This window comes from Capsicum annuum, chromosome 11, assembly GCF_002878395.1.
Source record: "Capsicum annuum cultivar UCD-10X-F1 chromosome 11, UCD10Xv1.1, whole genome shotgun sequence".
Classification (NCBI taxonomy): Eukaryota; Viridiplantae; Streptophyta; class Magnoliopsida; order Solanales; family Solanaceae; genus Capsicum; species Capsicum annuum.
This window is the reverse complement of record NC_061121.1, coordinates 61,073,267-61,085,832: the sequence shown is the minus strand read 5'-3', so window position 1 is coordinate 61,085,832 and position 12,566 is coordinate 61,073,267.

The window sequence follows — 12,566 nt, the reverse complement described above, 5'->3', positions numbered from 1 at the left end:
CTAGACTAAACAAGAAGCTTAACTTTGAGAAAACCAAGATCATTATGGCAGTCACTTTTGCAAAACCCAATTTTCAGAATGCAACCCAAACAAGTATTAGTCAATACACTCTAATTAGAAAAATCAACCAATGCAGTGTATATGAAAAACAAGTACCCGGACATAATAGGATCAAGACCTAGGATCATATTATGGATAGACAACTCAACACTTAGGATAATACACTACCCAAACAATCTGCAACTAGACTATAACTCCCATGACCTCATAATAAAAATGTCTCCAATTACTCAATATATTCAAATGAATCTATGAAACTAGGACTAAATTAAATCTCACACTCTCACAATGATGTCAGGTCGTGCACGTTTGATGCCATAGGCTTGCCCTTATTTTCTATGCTTAATTTTTCAAAGAGTTGAGTTAGGATCGCTATAGGTCCTTATTGGCTTGTAATATAGGTATAGGGATAGGTATGGTAGTTTTAGGTAAATTGACTCAATCCTCCTTGGAACTATGCTACTTTTGTTTCCACTTTCATATTTTATTTTGTTCTTCTCCTTTTTTAAAACTTTTTATTTCTTTTGGAACCCGAGTGTAGCTTATTTTCACAATATCTCTTGTTTTCTTTTTCTTGCACAAAGGTTTCTTTTTTTTTATTATTATTCTTATACCAAACAAGCATCCTTTTTTCTTTTACTACACATTTTTCAAAACCAACTTTCTATGCACCCCAATTAATACAATTTGCCTGAGTTGAGGTACACAGTGTCTAAGGAGGGACCACAGCCAAAGTAGGTTCATTGTAAAAATAGGGAAGGTGAATTGAGTTGTTCAAAGAAAAAGTCTATCAGACTCAAAGTTTGGGTTCATTTGGTAGGTTATTTAGGATATAGTTGATTTTTATAAGAATAACCCATGATCCTTTCCTAACCTCCTATATATGACTTTAGCGAGACTAGATGGGCAAGTTCTAGATCACACACACACACCGACTAGGTAAAACATCACTCACTCATAGCTCATGGCTATTATCTTAGTCACTACCTATTCAGTTAATGAAAAGTTAGGACAGGTCATCACACTAACAATTCTGATGCCACGATGAGATCCTTAAACTAGTTATATCACATGCAGTCATACAACACCACAAAATAAACAAAATTTTCAAAAGGGTATTATATTAAATCATTCAAGAAAAAAAACAAGTTCGTATACTGCATTTATTTTGACTGCACAAAGTATTCCTAATTTACACTAAGATACACACAAATATCATAACAACATAAAAGTCAAAGAAAACACCTAAACATGCTGGTTCTAATTATGATAGAGCAGACGAGGAAAAATAACATAGCAAAACAAAAAAAAAGTTTGCATGCTCTATTTATTCCGACTGCACCAAGTTTCCTAATTTACTCTATGTTTGTAATACCCCATAAGAATCTAGGCTCGAGTCATCTTTTAGTTGTATGTTTAAAGGGTTTAAGGCTTAATTTTTTTTGCTGAGTGTTGAGGACTTAGTCATTTTCAAGACTCCAAGACTTTGCAGATTTTATTTTTGGCATTCTCAACTCCGAGACATTGATTTTTGAGTTGAAACATGTTTAGGGATGTTAATGGTATATCTCAAAAGAGTTTCAAGATTTTCTAATGGGATTTGGGGCATATTTGGATAGCAAAGGTAGTGAGTCTCCATGATAGGGCCATGCTATGTAGGCCATTCTCAGGGAAGAGGGTCTGCATCGTGAAGGCTATTACTTTGGAATAAGGTCTTTATTGCGGAGGCTATTCCCACCAAATAGGGTTTGTGCCGCAGAGGCCACTCCCCCACTAGTCCTGTTTCATGATTAAGGGGGTCAAGGGATAATTTGGTCCTTTCCTCTCAATCCCAGTCGTCCACAACTTGACTTATAACACGAAAATGGGCATTATTTGCCTATCATCCTAAAAAATCATATGAAAAAAACTTTTCTCATCCCAAGGGAATTATGTATCTTTACATGATTTTTGTTTCTAAGAAGTAAACCAGCCAGACCATGAGTTTTGTTACCACCACTAAAATATCATATCCATGCTGAAAATTTACAAATACCATACCATATCATGTTAAATTACTAATAATACTAAAGTCTTTTAGTTGGGAGTAACACTTACCATCGAGTGAACCAGACATGACGACTCCCCCATAAGTAGAGGCTTGAGTCATTTGTAGCAGTCGCTAAGTTTCAAACATACAATGCCACCATAGATTATGAGGGGTTCCCCATCGGTACATGTATGAAAAACTCATCCTTTGGGACATTAGCCTTGTAGATCCACATCGTCATTCATGTGTTAGTACCCTTGGCAAGGCACCAGCACCCTTCAAACTAGGGTTAAAGATTAGACTCCGATAGCTGAGATTGGAGCATGTTGGTTATAGTTAGCTCTCACAGTATCAGTGTAGTATTCAGAATAGATCAACTCAGGCTTTTATGACCAAGTATACAGAATTCTGTTATTTAGTTATGTTATAATAGAGATTCAGTCACTCAGATTTACAGCTTATTTAAAAACATGTTTATATTTGGTCTTGCATTCTTAGAGTTATATGTTCATGCATTCATGTTCAGTTGTCATATGTTTTTTAGTTAGTCCTTACCTCACGTACCAGTATATTTAAAGTACTGACCGCATACTCTTCTCTTGCGCGATGTTGTCTTATAACATAGGTTCGGACACTCAGTTTCCCGATCGTTCTTAGACAATCAAACATCTCCCAGCAACAGTAGTGATGAGTCCTCTTCCATCAAAGACATGACATATTTTACCATTATTCAGGATCTATTTATGTTTAGTTAATTGGAGTTGGTTGGGGGTCTATCCCATCAACTCCTTATAATTCTTAGAGGCTTTCAGACAGTTAGATAGTTGATAAAGAAATGGACCTTGGCCTAACTCAACCTCAAAAGCTAGCTAATGAATGGAGGATTACTCAAGACTATATAAGGAGACCAAGACCCTTTAACCCACCGATGTGGGACTCCAACACCCCCGTACACCCAGGGCTGTACATCTAAAGTATGGACAATATAAGATGGGGGGCCCAATACCAGAAATAATGAACTGGGTGGGTCTGGCTTTGATACCATGATAAAGAAATAGACCTTGGGCCAAAATCAACCTCAAAAGCTATCTCATGATAATGAAATGGACCTTGGGCCTAACTCAACCTTAAAATCTAGCTCATGAGCGGAGGATTGCTCAAGACCATATAACGAGACCAACACCATTATCAGTTTTTGGATTATTTTTTTAGTTTGTTCCATTTCAATTGAGGTCTCCCAGACGTCCAAAGCAGTCCTTATCAGTTTTCTTATAGATATCTTTACCTACTCCCTTACCATTGCTCATATTAGTTACATCCCTAACAAGCTTGGTACATATGTCTTCTATGCACCAGTTTGAGGGGGAGTGTTAGAATATGAGTAGGAATAGGAATATCATATAAAATCCTACTTAGAAAAGAATTGTAATATAGTGTCCTATAAGGAAAGGATTGGAATGTATTGTCTATAAATAGGGCCACAATGTAATAATATAGTTACAACAATTAAATAATATTTTTCTCTTATATTTCTCACAATAGTTATTTATTTTAAATTATTATTAGTTATTTCAAACAGATTGTCTAGTTTCCTGTGTTTATTAAATACTTTAGACATGTCATTTTTATGTATTTTAGTAATCTAATTGATTGTTCCTTATCAGTTTATCTTTCATGCATGTTATATTATTGTCATATTTTCATTTCTCACAATAGGTACCAATTCATGGGTCAGATTTGGACCATATATGGTCTTAAGCACCGTGTTATAATTAGGGTATAGTCTCGGGTCGTGACAAAACTTTTCATCAGAGCCTAAGGTGTTAAAGTGTCCTAGGATGTCTGAAATACACATTGAGTAGAGTCTTGTGCATAGGTGTGAAACACGTCACACTTATGGACAAAAGGCTCCAAAATGTTTTTTGGAAAGTTTTCCTTCTTTTAGAGTTCATGTCGTGCGAAAGAGCATGAGCTCTATTGAATTCCTCTTTCTAACTCATTCTTCATTCCATTTACAAATAATGCCTCCTAGAAGAAACAATGGAAAAAGGAATAGGGATCAGCCCGTACCACTACATGTTCAGGAAGATCCCTTAATTATTTTATTTCTCATGTGAATTCAGGGCCACTTTCACGGCCTTAGACCACTCTGTAGCTATTGAGAATCACCAGTTGGCTTTTATCCCAGCCAATATAGTGGCAAATATAACTACAGTAAGATTTCAATATTTCACTCAGATGAATCCCCTTTTTTGTGTCCAAGTCCGAGGAGGATCCACAGGAGTTTGTGGATATGGTATAGAAGGTGACAAACATCATGGGTGTAACTTTGAATTAGAGAGCAAAATTGGCTGTATATCAGTTACAGGGAGTAGCCCACACCTATTTTAAGCAGTCAAAGAAGGACAGGGGTATTGAGGCAGGGCCTATAGAGTGGGAGGAGTTCACCACGACTTTTCTTGATAGGTTTTCCCACTAGAGTTAAAGGAAACTAAGGTTCAGGAGTTCATAAACTTAAAGAAGGGAAATATGAAGGAGTACTCGATCAAGTTCACTTAGTTGGCGAGGTATTATCTAATTATGATGGCTGACACTAGTTTAGGATGAGTAAGTTTGTATCCAGTGTATCTGATAGTCTGGTCAAGAAGTGTAGGACCTCCATGTTAATTAAGGAGATGGACCTATCTAAACTCATGGTTCACGTTCATAATATTAAGAAGTAGAAACTAAAGGAGATAGAGAGAGAATAAGAGAGTCAGAACATGTAGTTTCATCTTTTCTCAGTCAAGGTTAGAAGGCAGTAACCATTCCTCATTTTGCTAGAAATTTTTAGCCTTAGCTCCATCTTTAGTCAGTGCCTAAGTTCAAGCAGGACAGTTGGGATAGAGTGCCAGGCTCTAAGTCCTAGGGTAGTGTGGGCAAGGGTTATACCAATTCGCTCTACAAAAAGTATGGTAAGAATCATTAGGGCAAGTGTAGAGCCGGTGGTGACAGGTGTTTTGGGTGTCAAAAATTAGGACACAAGGTAAGGGACTCGGTAGAAATAATTGCCCTCAAGGACAAACTAATTCTTCAATAGCACCAATAGGGTGCCACGTCCAATGCCACCAGTGGGCAGTGCCAGAACAAGTTGTATGCTCTTCAAAATAGATAAAATCAGGAAAGTTCTCTGGATGTGGCTACATGTACATTACAAGTTTTCTATCTTCATGTTTATGCATTGTTAGATCCTAGAACTTACCTTTCCTTTACGACTCCTTACTTAGCTGTAGGCATTGGTGTAAGTCCAAAAATATTAGTAGAGCCTTTCTCAGTGTCTAAGTAGGTAAGTCTATTATAGCCAGACGGGTATACAAAAATTTTCTTGTCACAGTGTCTGAGAAAGTTACCTCAGTTGATCTAGTAGAGTTAGAGATGACTGATTTTGATGTCATTCTCGGCATAGATTGGCTCAACTCATGTTATACCTCAGTCTATTGCAGAAATATAATTGTTCAGTTCCAGTTTCCTAATAAATCGATTATTGAATGGAGATGTAGTACTTCAGCGCTTAAGGGTCAGATTATCTCTTATCTTAAGGCATTAAAGATGATATCTAAGGGGTGCATTTACCATCTCGTTTGAGTCAAGGAATTAAATTTTGAGACTCTAAATTTTGAGTCAGTTTCAGTAGTAAGGGAATTTCTAGATGTATTTCTCAAAGATATTCTCAGAATTCCTCCCAAAAGGGAAATTGTTTTTAGAATAGATCTCCTTTCAAATACCCATCCTATCTTTGTTCCACCTTACAAAAGGGCTCCAGCTGAGCTTAAGGAATTAAAGGAATAGTTGAAGGATCTCTTATATATGGGTTTCATCATACCTAGTGTTTCCTATAGGGATCTTCAATTCTATTCATGTGTAAGAAAGATGGTTCTCTCAGAATGTGCATCGACTACCGTAGTTGAACATAGTCACCATCAAGAATAAGTATCCCCTTCCCTGAATTAATGAATTATTCAACCAACTTTAGGGTGCAAGTTATTTCTCTAAGATAGACCTCAAATTTGATTATCATCAGCTCAGAGTTAGAGAATATGACATTACGAAGATTGTCTTCAAAAATCGGTATAGTTAGTTTGAATTCCTAGTTATGTCTTTTGGACTAACAAATGCCTTGCAACTTTTATGGACTTTATCAATAGGGTGCTTAAGCTGTACTTAGACATGTTTGTCATAGTCTTTGATGATATCCTTGTCTATTCTCATAGTAAAAATGATCATGCAGACATCTGAGAGTTATGTTGTAGACCCATATGGATCTTCAGTTATTTGCTAAGTTCAGCAAGTACGAATTTTGGTTGAAATTGGTAGATTTCCTTGGTTACATCATTTTTGGTGATGGCATTTAAGTTTATCCTCAAAAGACTAAAGCAGTGAGAAACTAGCCCAAACTCGTCTCTCCATTGGATATCAGGAGTTTCTTAGGTTTACCTGGATATTACAGATGTTTTTTTGAGGGATTTTCTTCTATTTCTTCCCCTTTGTTGAGTCTAACCTAGATAAAGGTTAAATTTTAGTGGTCAGATTCTTGCACAAAGAGTTTTTGGGAGTTGAAAACTTGACTCACTTTTGCCCCAGTCTTGACTTTGCTAGATGACACAGATGGGTTTGTCGTTTATTGTAATAATTCTAGAGTTGGTATGGTTCGTGTATTGATGTAGAGAGTTAAGGTAATATCTACACCTTTAGACAACATAAGCCCCATGAAAAGAATTATCCAACCATGATCTTCAGGTGGCAATTTGTAATACCCCGTATTTTTATGCTAGAATTAACCATTGTTCCTGCGCGTCTAAGCTCTAATCCAAGTGATTCTCACATGAATACAAGTTTCATGATCATTATCCTAGTCTATGGAGTATTTTATAGGTAGAAAATATTAATAGCAATGACATAGAACAAGGTTGAGCTAAGACCAATTGATTCGTCCAAAGTTTGACATTCGATTCTACAAGGGTCAACTTCAAACATGTATATCTGTTAATATACATGGAATTTTTCATCCCAATACCTATCAAATTTTGTATAATTTAATTATCTTTTTGGCAATACTAATTTTGCAAAAATCTGATACCCAAGCGAAGAGTTTACCCATTTTTGTGAAAGAAAGTAAGGGTGTGCAATGGGCAATGCACCGCCCAATCAAATGTGTGAGATTGGGAGTGCGAGACATACTTCAATGTCTTCCATAAGGTGTATGACGCATACCTTAAGGTCTACCATGGGTTGTGCGCCTCATACCTCACTTCCAAGTGCCAAAAACACCCTTATTTATGTCTATAACACGGTATTAAACCCCCATAACATCAAAATAAGTTTACTTTTTCTCAAAATCACCAAGATCATTCATTAGGGTTTCAACCTAAAAATTCAAATATCTCAAGATTCAACCATGAGTTTTCAATAATTCTTTGAGATTTAGAATCCCTATTCCAAGGGCTACAAGAAACACTCATTATTTTCAAAAATAGAGTATCAAGGTCAAGAGTTCATTCAAAGCTTCAATTTTAAGGTATGTGGGGTTTTTCAATAAGAACACCCTTTCGTTCTTGTGCCCAAATTGATTTTTTCTTTATGAATATACATGATTTTACATGTTTTGATATGAATTTGAAGCATGGATTTATACCCTATATGGTTGATTATGATACTCTCTATGTTTTGGAAGTTGAATTGAATGAGAATGATGACATTTTTGTACATAAAGCTGCATTTTCCAGATTTTAAATTAAGTTATATATATTTATGATGAAAAGCATGAATCTTGAGAAAATTTAATATGATTTTGATGTATGAGACCTTCAGTTCTAATTGGGATTGTACTTTGAGAAATTATGTGCTATAAGCACAATGATATTTGAATCCCAAAGCTAATTTTCTTTACCAAGATGTATGATTATAAAGCTGAAATTTTAAATTTTAAGTGATTATTTTTGTGCTTATGTCATAAAGTCTGAAACTTTGGGAGGTTTTATGGTGATATTGATGTATGGGTTTTTGGAACTTTATTTGAGATAATTATTTTGAGAAAATCATGTGTTATAAACACCTTGAGTTTAAATAATTTGAGATGATAAAGAAGCTTTGACCTTTTGGTCGTAAAAAGGGTTGTTTTTGAAACCGAGATGAAAAAAGAAATCCACTTTTATTGATTTATTATGAAAGGGGTAGCATGTAGGTACAAGGTATAGTATACACCTTCAGATCCAGTTAGTTTGTGGTATCCAGTCAGCAAGTGATGAGTCCTTTTAATTCAAGGGCTTGGGTCAGTTATGCAGAACTAATATGTTGTATTTTCTTTATTCAATCATATTGAGTTGGGATAGTCGGGAGTCATGACCCGGCTACCTACAGTCAGTACTAGTAGAGGCTTCATAGACAAATTAGTAGAAGTTGTGTATTACATTTCAGTTTTGGTTGTAAAAGTAGAGTTGTAATCTTATAAATTTAGTTTTGTATCTATTATATTTAGAAAAGAGTTATTTTCCATTGATTTATATAGATTTATACTTTTTGTTTAGTTGCTTATGAGTTATGCCAGTAGAAGGGTTAGCTTGGGGTCACTTGTGATCCTAAGCACTGTGTGACATCTCGGGACCCAATTTCGGGGTATTACAAACTAGGTATCAGAGCACAGAGTTCAAGTGTCCTAGGGTGTCTATGAAGCCGTATCTAGTAGAGTCTTGCGGAACAGTACGGAGATGTCTTTACTTTTCTTTGAGAGGCTATAGGGCATTTAGGAAATGTCTCCATTCTTTCAAGTCTTAAATCGTGCTATAGAAAAGTTCTCCAAGAAACTTATAGTGATTCTCATCTTTCTCTAGTTAGGCCATCTCTGCCTTATTTCCAAGGTATCAGAAATAGTTGAGCTTCATTCTCCATAGATAGTTATGGAACTGTAAGAGAGCCAGAAAGTATCTTGTCAGTACTTTTGAGTTCCAAAAACTGAAGTTCTTTATCAGGCCTGTAGAAATCGTGCACAAAGCCTGAGTCAAATGTGCTTTCGAATTTCACCTCATAATCCATAATGATAATCTATACTTCTCTATCCATGTTCTTGAAGTAACATGTTCGGCAAGTTCCAGTTCCTTTCTAGATAATGCTCTTATATTTGCTAGCAAAAGTTTTAGAAGTTTCATAAAGTAGCTTAAGAGGAGACTTCTAGTGTATTATAAGTCCTTCAAATTTAAGTTATTCCCTCGTTCTTATGAGTTGTTTAATTAAGACAGAGTAAGGTGTATTCTTAGATAGTTGAATATTATGTGTCAAGTTTCTATCTCTTATATTATGTAATCTTATTATCATTATGTTTGTGAAAAATCAAAGCCTAGTGAAGCCATGTGAGGCATATTTCGATTCACTAGTATAGTTGCTTTGTTATTCATATAATTTTCTTAACCAAACACAAAACCAAAGTCTAGTAAAGCCGTGTGAGCCTATTTTGATTCACTAGCAACTTATTGTTTATCTTGTTGTTCTGGTGTTAGTTGAAAGTGTGCATTTCTGTGTAGTGATAGAAGTAGTAATGTTTAGTTGAAAGTCTTGTGTTATTTGAACTTGTGGGTTTAGAAGTGTAGTAGCAAGAATGGTGGTAAGGGCGATTTATTGAATATGTATAGCTGAATTTTTGCTTATAATTGAATTAGTAATAAAGTGATATACTCTTGTTTGTTAGTTTAGTGAAGTTAGAGAAGGAGATTATTAGTTAAGGTGGATTGTAGTTTGCTTGAAGTATGAAAAGAGTTATTGATGGTATTTTTTGTGCTAGGAAAGTATAGGTTTTGATGGAAGTACTTGGTGGTTGACTATTGTTAATTTAGGCTTTCCTGAGATTGCAAGAGGAAGTTTAGTTGAAATTTATAGAGCTATGAAAGTAATTTAGGTGTAAAGATAGGTAAATAGTAATGATGTGAAGAAGGAGGATGTGTTAAAAGATTATGAATAAGATAAGCCATATGATTATGATCGATTGTCATTGTGTACTAGTCTTTCTTAATGATGTGTTCTATAGTTTTGAAGGGAGAATTGTGTGTGAGATTGGGTTGTAAATCATGTTTAGCTCTAGACATTAAGTTTGAACAGTTGATGGTTCGGTTGTTGATGCTAGTTATATGGAGGTGATCTAGTAGGCCTGAACAGTGTATGCAAAAGTATAAGATCATGTGTTCATAATTAAGTATGGTGTAGAGGTATGCCCAAGGTGCTATGGGGGCGTATTATTTTTTGAGGATTATTGCATATTGTGTGGTTAGTAGTAATGTTGAGTTGCTAGTTAGAGAAAGGCTAGTTAGATAATTTATGTTGTTCTTGATAGCTAAGTTAATGAGTTACGATTAAAGATGTTGAGTGTTTTTAGTATGATTTTATTCTCATGGTTTGGGAAAAATATAAGTATAGAAGTGTGATCTTGGTAGGCTATGATTATGTGATTAGAGATGTAGATATGGTTGCAAATGATAGTGTAAGTCTTTGATGATGATTATTGAAGCTAGGAATTAAGGATGACATATGGATGGGTTGTTCAAGAATGAAGTCGATAAGTTCGAAATTAGTTTATTCTTGTGAGTTTAGCATTTATATGTAGATCTTAGAATGATGAAATTATGGCTTAATTTCGAGAATATGTGGAGTATGCCTTTAGAGGTATTTTCCTTAAAGTTATATGTGGTTTAAATGATAGACTTGAATGTCATGTTGGGTGTAAGATGATGTATGAAATATGCACTAGTGAATCCATATCAAGAGTTTTAAATTAGTCATTGAAGTGGTAAGGCATGTTATGCTTAGGGTGTGAGCTCTGAGAAGATATTGAATATTGAACCGTGTGGTTTAGACTAGTATTGTGGTTTGGCATGTTGTATCTTGTGATTTAGTGTTAGGCTTGATCATGGTGAGAGAACTTAGTTTAGTTTAGACCTTAGTAGAAAGATTTCCCAGTGCCAATATGAGAATTATAAGTTGAATCAAATGAGTATGGTATTTAAGGGGAATAGTATAGTTGAGAGAGCATTTGAGAAGTGATGCTAAGCTAGAAAGTAAGAAGTTGCGTTGCCTACGGCCTAGCAATCCTATCCTAGTTATGAGTTATATAATTATATTCCATGCTATAGAGTTATGTCAATGTTGTAATTCCTTAGTCAAATATCTAGTTCAGAGCATGCCCAAAATTCTTTGCTCCCTAATGTCAATAGAATTTCGTAGAAAAGTGCTAAAGAAATACTCTATTTGAGTATGGGTAGTCAGTATGATCCAGTCTATATAGCCTGTAATCTAGTTTAGCAAGCAAGGAGATAAGCTCTTATAGATTCTTAATTTTCCAGCTAGTCTTACTATTCGCAGTCTTATATGTATGTACATTCCAAGAGGCAATATGTTTGTGTCCAATTAAATCATGAATTCAGCTCAGTTCATGCATCAGTTTCAGTTTCAGATATTAAGTCATGATTCAGTTCGTAAGTATCCTGTGTAGTATCACAGACTCTTCCTAGTATTCTCATCAAATTATTATCATTCGGGGATGAACGATCCTAAAAGAGGGATGTTGTAATACCCCGAGTTTTCATGTCATAAACCTCTCATCCTTTCTCATGAGATCAGATCCAGTGCAAAGTAATGGTTACTCATAAGTTTACACTCTCGTTTCTATCTTAGCCATATAGTTATTTTTCTTGAGGATTCATGCACTTGTAGACCAGTTTAGTAGCTTATTATTCTTGAGATCCAGTGATTCAATTCTATCAGTTACACATGATAGCTTGAAGACTAATATTCCTCTGTGTTTCAGGTTAATTATCCACATTCGAGGATGAATGTTCCCAAGGGGGAGGTAATGTAATACCCCATATTTTTGAGCTAGAATTCTAACCGTCGTTCTTGCACGTCTAAGCTCTAATCCAAGTGATTCTCATGTGAATACAAGTTGCACGATCATTATCATAGTCTATGGAGTAGTTTAGAGGTGGAAAATGTTTATAGCAATGACATAGAACAAGGTTGAGCTAAGACCAATTGATTCATCCAAAGTTTGACATTCGATTCTACAAGGGTCAACTTCAAACGTGTATATCTCTTAATATACATGGAATTTTTCATCCCAAGACCTATCGAATTGTATATAATTGAATTATATTTCCAACGATACCAATTTTGCAAAAACCTGATACCCGAACGAAGAGTTATGCCCATTTTTGTGAGAGGCAGTAAGGGTGTGCGATGGGCAATGTGCCATCTAATCAAATGTGTGTGATTGGGAGTGCGAGGTACCTTAAGGTCTACCATGGGTTGTGTGCCACATACTTTACTTCAAAGTGCCAACAACACCCCTATATATGTCTATAACACGGGATTAAGCTCCCACAACATCAAAATAAGTTTACTTTCTCTCAAAATCACCAAGAACATTCATTAGGGTTTCAACCTAAAAGTTCAAATATCT